General features: G+C 55.0%; 1 long non-coding RNA gene across 4 annotated transcripts; it reads right to left on the reverse strand.

The window, feature by feature from the left end:
* Positions 1 to 1,594: 1,594 nt before the first annotated feature.
* On the reverse strand, positions 1,595 to 7,893 carry LOC134761112 (uncharacterized). Of its 4 annotated transcripts, XR_010139349.1 has the most exons (6): positions 6,426 to 7,759; positions 5,866 to 5,905; positions 3,471 to 5,126; positions 3,190 to 3,334; positions 2,682 to 2,772; positions 1,595 to 2,251 (listed from the first exon to the last, which is right to left on the reverse strand). It is a non-coding gene; the product is annotated as an uncharacterized LOC134761112 (long non-coding RNA). The 4 variants fall into 4 exon arrangements; XR_010139348.1 differs by having other exon boundaries at positions 5,866 to 7,893; XR_010139347.1 differs by having other exon boundaries at positions 4,966 to 7,759.
* Between the last annotated feature and the right edge of the window lie 357 nt (positions 7,894 to 8,250).

Below are 8,250 nucleotides of genomic sequence, written 5' to 3' on the forward strand. Positions count from 1 at the left end.
GAATAGACACAGATGAATAGGGGTATTCCAACCTCATAGCAGGTACTACTATTATTGCCAATTTACAGTTGAGGAAACTAGGGCCCAGGAAAGTAAAGAAACTTGCAAAGGTCACACAACCAAACACTTGGCAGAACCAGAATGGAAACTGAGGTCTTCACTTCTGGCTGACCCAAAGGTCCATGTTCTAGCACCACAACAGTGGTTCTCCAACTGGGTGCTGAGATTCTGCAAAGTGGGTGCCTGTGGGGAGCCACATAAGCAGGAGGGCTTCTATGCCACTCACCCCTGATTCAACAAGGATCCTGTACCTTTATCCATTTCACACCCCGGGGTTCTGCATAAGCAGACAAATGGATCTGTGACTTTAAGGGACTTGGGAAGTATCTGCCCTTGGGGCAACCAGGCAAACAACACCATGAATGATTATTGCTCCCCCAGGCTTGTGGTTCTCTCCACCGTTTTGAAGCATTCACCCGATGCAAACTTCCCCCCACAACTGTGTCTTTCCCCTCCAGTGTACGTCTCCCTGCATTACATGTGCACATCTGTCTTTCCTGTCAGCTGTGCAGGCATTTTCAAGTAACGCTGATCTCTGGAAACTTGGCACCTAGCACCTAGCATGAGACTGGCATGGGCTTGGCACACAGCTGGTGCCTAGAAAGTACTTGCTGAATGATTGTGTGAACAAATGAACTAATAGATGGGCGAAGTGGAGAAGGGAATGAAGTTGACCTCTGTAACAACTCTGGTACGGATCTGGCGAGGGATTGGGTAGCTGATGGGACTGCCACATGCTCAGCATGGGGATGGGGCCCAAAAACTGGTCTGGCAAGTACAGGACTTCACTGCAAGGCTGTTTGAAGTGCACCTCCAGGCCTGGCGCAGTGGCTCACGCCTGTAATCCAAACACTTAGGCCAAGGCGGGCGGATCACCTGAGGTCAGGAGTTTAAGACCAGCTTGGTCAACAGGGTGAAACCCTGTCTCTACAAAAATACAAAAATTAGCCGGCATGATGGCGGGTGCCTATAATCCCAGCTATTCAGGAGGCTGAGGCTGGAGAATCGCTCGAACCCGGGAGGTGGAGGGTGCAGTGAGCCGAGATCGCGCCATTGCACTCCAGCCTGGGCGACAGAGCGAGACTCCGTCTCAAAAATAATAAAATAAAGTGCACCTCCCTTCCTTCCCCCTGGCCAAGGCTCAGCAACCAGCACTCCTGGGAGACCCCATTCCCCACCCCCGTCCACTCGCCCTCCGCGCCTTTTCGAGGTCCCGCTGCCCGCGCTGGCCCCGCAACCCCGCCGTTTCACCGACCTACCGGTTCCACCGAGCAGTGCGGGGATGCGTTAGCCCCTTCTCTAGGGAGGGACGCTAGGCCGTTGCTAAGGGGCGGGGCCATCCGGCACCGCAGGGCGGGAGCTTCCGTCCGCGAACCTCCCCAGCCTGAACCCATACCTACCCACCAACTCCAGGTCTCGGTTACTTCCGCCCAGGACGCTGGGACTGGGATGTTCCAGCACGTGCCCCGATCGGCAGGATTAGGGCCGACCAGGGAGCGTCACTCTTCTAGGCTCCATTACCCACCCATCTTCCCTCCTGTGCCCTTTTAGAGTAAGCAGCGAAACAGCTAAATGCAGCGAGAGAACTTTGATTAAATCCTGATTTAAATACATATACATAGGTAAATAATTTGGGGAGGAATAATTGGAGAAATTTACGAATTGGGAGTTGGCATTTAAGCCACAGCTGCGGGACAGCTGGTCAGGGCACTGAGGAAAAGGTGGGTTCTGGTTCTCCTGGGGCTTGGCTCACAAAGCCACACCCACCCATTGCACGGTGACTCCACTCAGGCCGCCGCTTCTGCTGGGCAGTGGATGCGCCCGACACCCCTCGGCTCAGACGCCCACCCTCTGATGCCCCTCATCTCCTCTCAGGACCTGGCATGGGTTCAGGTTTTGATCCTCCTGCCCTATTCTGAATATTGAATTATTGTTAATTTTCTTAGATGTGATAATGCTACTGTGGTTGTATCAGACAGACTGTCCTTAGTTGATGTGGCTTGAAGTGTTTCAACAAACACGTCAGAATGTCCGCTACAATTTCCTTTCAAATGGCTCAGCAAAAATTATATATATAGGTAAGCATAGCTAGATAAAAAGAGAAAGAGGAGATAAAGCAAAAGTGCTGCAATATAACAATTAGGGAATCTGAAAGTCACAGATGTCCACTGTACCAGTCTTCCAATTTTTTCTGTAAGGGAAAGAAGTGGTTTACAAACCAAAAGAACCAAAAGAAAAACATCACCCCATCTGTACCTGAGAACCCCTGCCCAGAGCCTTTCAAAACTGGCCCCATTTCATAGATGGGGAAACAGACTTGCTGAGACGGTTAGTACTAGGGGAGGTCATAGGCCCTGATGTTGAAATTTACTTGGCATTTTAGTCGTGCTGGCTTGGTGCCAGGCCTGTTGCTGGGCACTAAGTGTCTGGAACTGAATTGGACCTTATCCCCACCATAAAGTGTATTGAGTGGGAAAGACGGACAGGCCAGGCCATGAGGAACCTAGAGGCAGGGTGTAAGCTGTGCCTGGAGACAGTGGTTCAGCCTTTGCACAGGCTTCTGCTTCCTCTGTCTAGAACCTGTCTCCATCCACTCCTGCATCTGGCGGACTCCTACTCACCCTTCAAGACCTGATGCTGGTGCAACCTTTCCTGAATCCAAACTGTGGTTTTATTTTTCTTGTTGGCATTCACACAGGTACTCAGTGATCACTGCAGAAGGAAGAAAGTGTGAGGGGAACTGGAGGCAAGGTGTCCACAGCTCTTAGAAGGGACAGGGACCCCAAAGCCCTGTTTAGGGCAGTCTGGTTGCTCAGTAGGTCTGCATATAGGCTGGGTACCCCCCTTGGCCTGTAGAGAGGCACCTGCTTCCCTGCTTTTGCCTGGCACTTCCCACACTGGGTACAGCTGTCCAAAAAGCTGCAGCATCCATCCGGGTTGCCACGGCAACATCAGCCTATGGTGGGACGTCAGGGATGAGAGGGACAGAATGCTAATCCTGGAAAGTTGCCAAGCAACACAGTGGGCTGGTGACATCACAGGGGCTGTGGCTGCTGGACAGATGGACAGGCCACAGCTGAAAGGGTCCACTCTCAGGAGGCCCAGCTCACAGAACCACTCACTGCTTACCATGTGATGGTCACTGCTGTTTCTCCCAACTGGAGAATGGACTTGAGGGGTGGGGGCCGGGGGTGCTGCTTTTACCAGCAGCCTTGCCAGCTCCACTTCGCCCCTCTTCAAGGGCGGGCTGTGGATATGACTGCCTCTCTCCTCCCTGGAAGGAGACCGTGAGTCAGTCCCTGTTCTCCTGGGTCTCAGGGGCTACCCTCTAATGCGCTGTCTTCTCCCATGGCTGCACAAGGGTTCAGGCTTTGGTCTTCCTGCCCTGTCCTGAAGGCTACCATACTTACCTTGCTCCCTGGGAAAGGAGCGAGGGGCTGAGCCATGAACCCACTGGACTCCTGCCCCTCTTGTGATGGGAGGGCCATCTTTTGCCCTGAATAAGCTGGAAGAGAGGTCAGTCTTACCCTTGTTGAAATGGGAGGACTAGGTTTCTACAAGAGTTGGGGAGTCACTGCCCATCTTTTACTCAGATGCCCCTTGCTGAGGACTCTGGTGGCCTGGAAGCTGGGGGATTGGGGCAGATGGGCTGCTTAGGATGCCCTGGCCCAGGGCCATGCCTTTCCAGCATGGAGTCTGAGGGCATGGCAGGTCTGCACACCCCCTCCCCTGTGTCTCCTTGCTGGCTGAGACGGGAGCAATGCTTCACTGGCTGCAATGATGAAGGCCCCTTGTGAATGGGCAGCAGAATGGGCCCTTCATGTGGCCGGCCAGCCAGAACGGAAGGTGACAGGCATCCAGACTGAGTGGCTGAGCTACCCACTCCCCACCTGCCCCCAGCCTGCCTCTTGGGCCCCCAAGATCTTCCTCTGATTTTCTAGGCCTGGAGCTCTGAGCTATGCCACAAGAAAGTGAGTTGCAGGCATCGGGGGCGGGGGGTGTCAGAGAAGGGAATGGGTGAGGTCTAGGATTCACCGCCTCCCCAGGCCTCCCCGACATAAGCCTCCCTGCCATTGCTCAGGTGCCCTCAGCAGTTCTGACCAGCATAATCATTTCTTTGATGAATAAAAATGGAGAAAAATTTATTCTCCTTTGATCCACATGATCACCTTGACAGACAAGACCTTGAAAGCCCAGAGCTCAAGCAAGGAGTACAACGGAGTTTCTTGGGGGCTGGAGGACTGGAGACCACTGGCCCATGAACAGACAATCTTCATCCATCACAGCCCCCACCTAATCCCATGCCCACCTTTACTCCTGTGCAGCCTCCCTGCCGGAGCCTCTTCCCTCTTTGTTTTTCTATGATCTTCCATCCCATCTTGGGCTACTTCTCAGGACACCCTCCCTGAGTGCCTTGGACAACAGAACACACACTCTCCTCAGGGCCCCAGAGGACCATGGTCAGTACCACTTGGTAGATGACCTTACAATGGTCACTGCTGAGTCCCTCACCAGGACATTGGGCTTGAGCTGTGGGCTAGTGACATCACAGGGGATGCGGCTGCTGGATAGACGGACAGGCCACAGCTGAAAGGGTCCACTCTCAGGAAACCCTGCTCAGAGAACCACTCACTCCCTACCATGTGATGGTCACTGCTGTTTCTCCCAACTGGAGGGTGGACTTGATGGATGGGGTCAGGGGGTGCTGGGGCAGAGGCACAGCTTTTCTCAGCAGCCCTGCCCATGCGTCAGTCCAGGAAAGACCCATAGAAATGACTGGAAGATAGAGCAACCCACATTGGGGCCATCACCTCAAAGATAGTGGCTGTTGACATCAGCCAAGTTGCACATGACCCCACATGATCCCACCCTCACCTCCTCTCCCCCAGCCTATTTTTCTCTGACCTCCATCTGAGGGTGCAGGATGCTGAGGCTCTGCGCTCCAGGAGCAGCGGCCCGAGGTGGGGATGCCTGCTGGTCCCCACCTTCCTGGGCCAAAGCGCCAGATGGCAGGCTCTGAGACAAACACATCTTCCACAGGACATTTCCCAGGGGGGCTCCAGGAGCTGCACAGGAAACTGTTTATTATAACTAGGCTCTGAGCACCTCTGATTTTCCCTCAGTCTCAAGGAGTTTTGTGAGCGTCAGCTGAGTAATATCTTGGCAGAGTGGGTGACTTCATCAACTTGGCCCTGTGACCCACCAAGTGCCCCCCTCCCACCTTCCAGGGGGCCTGGGTTTGCTGAGGCTTAGTTGGGCCCTCCCATCCACTCATCCCCCAAGGCTGGCCACTTTGGGGACCAGACTGCCAGCCTGACCTTTCATCCACCCCTAGAAAGGGCTCTGGACGGGGCAGGAGGCCTGAATTCTTCTGATGACTCACCGGGCAAGTCCCTTCCTTTGTTAGGCCTCAGTTTTTCTTCTGCACAATGAGGAACAGAAACCTTACCCAGTGTCATGGTGGGGTCATCAGTACAGAGTGGTGTGAGGGACACCAAGACTTTTCCTGCCCCGAATACTTCCATTCCTGGCAAAAGCACTGCCCTTGCCAGACCTCCAGGAGCGAGTGTGTAAAAAACTCCCAGCAGGTCAGTAAGGAAGGGTTTGTTCCAAAGAGATGGAATCCCTCACTCCCAAAGAGGTGGGGCAGCCCTCCTCCCCATCACCCCTTGCAAATGGCCTGCCTGCTTTGGCCTAGGGACATTCAAACAGCTAGGGTGGCAGTTAGAGCTGACAACTTCCTTGGCAATCCACTCCCACACTCTGGGTCTGCAAACTGAGGTGGCAAGAAGGGAGGGGACTCACCCAAAGTCATGGCAGCGTGGGACGGGAACCTGGGGCTGTCCTGCAGGATATAGGGAGCCGCAAGGAAAAAACCATGAGACAAAGACCTATTGCCATGAGAATCCCACTTCCCTTTACAGGAGGAGGAGGGGCATCTGCCTGGCCTCACACTCCTCTCACTCCTTGTCCCTCCTCCACTCCACCATCCTGAGGTGGGGCATCAGGGAGCTGGCAGGCAGGCCTACCTTTTGCGCCAGACACTGATAGTTGCTAGAGTCTCAGTTTCCCTGTTTATGGAAGAACTGGACTGTCCATCACCAGGGCCCCCAGCCATCCTCCAGCTGCCCCCTGTGGAGCACTCTCCTCCTGGAGAGTACCCACCCCACTGTCTTTCTCTTTCCCCAGTACTCAAGAGCCTGGCACTGGCTGGGCGTGGTGGCTCATGCCTGTAATCCCAGCACTTTGGGAGGCCGAGGTGGGCGGATCATTTGAGTTTGGGAGTTCAAGACCAGTGGGCAACATGGTGAAACCCTGTCTCTACTAAAAAATACAAAAATTAGGCTGGGCGTGGTGGCTCACACCTGTAATCCCAGCACTTTCGGAGGCTGAGGTGGGCAGATCACGAGGTCTGGAGATCGAGACCATCCTGGCTAACGCAGTAAAACCCCATCTCTACTAAAAATACAAAAAATTAGCCAGGTGTGGTGGTGGGCGCCTGTAGTCCCAGCTACTTGGGAGGCTGAGGCAGGAGAATGGCGTGAACCTGGGAGATGGAGCTTGCAGTGAGCCGAGATCGCACCACTGCACTCCAGCCTGGGCGACAGAGCAAGACTCCGTCTCAAAAAACAAAACAAAACAAAACAAAACAAATACGAAAATTAGCCAGACGTGGTGGCGCATGCCTGTAGTCCCAGCTACATGGGAGGCTGAGGCAGGAGAACTGCCTGAACCCAGGAGACAGAGGTTCCAGTGAGCCGAGATCGTGCCACTGTGCTCCAGCTTGGGTGACAGAGAGAGACTCCATCTCAAAAAAAAAAAAAAAGAGCGTGGCAATACTGGGTCTCCTGCCCACTTCCTCTGTATCCTTGGAGGCCTCTGGAAAATGTCATCTCCAAACCTAAGCAGTGACTCTGAAGTGTACAGAAAGGGCTCAGGTCTCCACGTGGTCCAACAGATGCGGCCCTGAGAGTATTGACCCAAGATACCCCCATCTCTGTTCTCTTCCCAACCTGGCCTCAGCCCTCCCTCCAAGCAGAGAGAAACTGGCCCTTGCAGACCCTGAAGGCAGGATTGGCTGCTCCCAGTTTTCAGGTGAGCAGACTGAGGTCCTGGAGCAAAGCCTTGTTGCAGGCACACACACTGCTGGCCAGGCAGAGCTGGCTTGGCAGCTGGACCCTCGGTCCCTGCCCAGGGCCTTCCCTGCTATCCCTCCTGGTTCCCCAGCCCTCTTGGCTGGCTCTCAGAGAAGGCAGGTGGGCCTGAGGATGGGCAGGGCCTGCCCTGGGGAGGGAGCTTGGGCTGGCAAGCAGGTGGGGGGGGACGGTGGTCAGCAGGTGCAGGATAATGGGGCCACTGGGGGAGGCCCAGGGAGCAGGTGCTGCCCATGGAGGGGCTGAGGTTGCCATTGTATGCCTGGCTTTGGCGGGCCCAGAGCAGGAGGGGGGTCCCTGTGGGCCGCCAGGCTGCCCTGGCTCATGCTCAGAGGTCTCGTCCTGATGCCTGGGCTCAGGCACACAGCCAGGCCCCTCCCCTGGGTCCCAGCAACCCCACCAGGTTGCCATGACAACCAGCACTTTCATCCCTGTCCCTTTGTCTGGTCATGGTCCAGCTTTTGTGACCAGCCATAATTGCTGGGTGGAGGGAAGGGGGCCTTGCATCAGGATATACTCAGCTGGGGTTGAGTTGTGAACTCAGGCAAAGGAGGGCTGGAGGGCAGGTTAAAGAAAACTGGAGATGCAAAAAGGCTAGGCTTTGTTGGTATTTGCCCCTGCAGCCTCCTCTCCTGGCTGCTGGCCTCATGCTCAGAACTGAGTCTGCTGGCCCCAGAGTGAACTGTCCCGTCTCTGGGCCTCATTTTCCCATCTGTGACCGCAACTGCGGATGACCCCTCTCCCCGGGTGCGCCATTGCTCTGGGAGGCAAAAAAGCATGAGCCAACCCAGAACTTAACTCTTTTGTGCAACTGAGGAAACTGAGGCATAGAGCAAAGCTAGGCCCCGGTCACACCCACAGTGAGCCAGTGGCAGAGCCAGACCTCCTGGAGGCACAGGGCCTCAAGGTATTAGGCCTCCAAACCAAACAAACTGAGCCTCACAGTTGTTTCTCTCCTGGTGCCCCCATAGGGAGGAGCCTTGCCAGCAGGACTCAACAGGGGTGTGAGGGGGTCCACACCTCCATCATCCTCCCT

This window comes from Pongo abelii, chromosome 2, assembly GCF_028885655.2.
Source record: "Pongo abelii isolate AG06213 chromosome 2, NHGRI_mPonAbe1-v2.0_pri, whole genome shotgun sequence".
Taxonomy (NCBI): Eukaryota; Metazoa; Chordata; class Mammalia; order Primates; family Hominidae; genus Pongo; species Pongo abelii.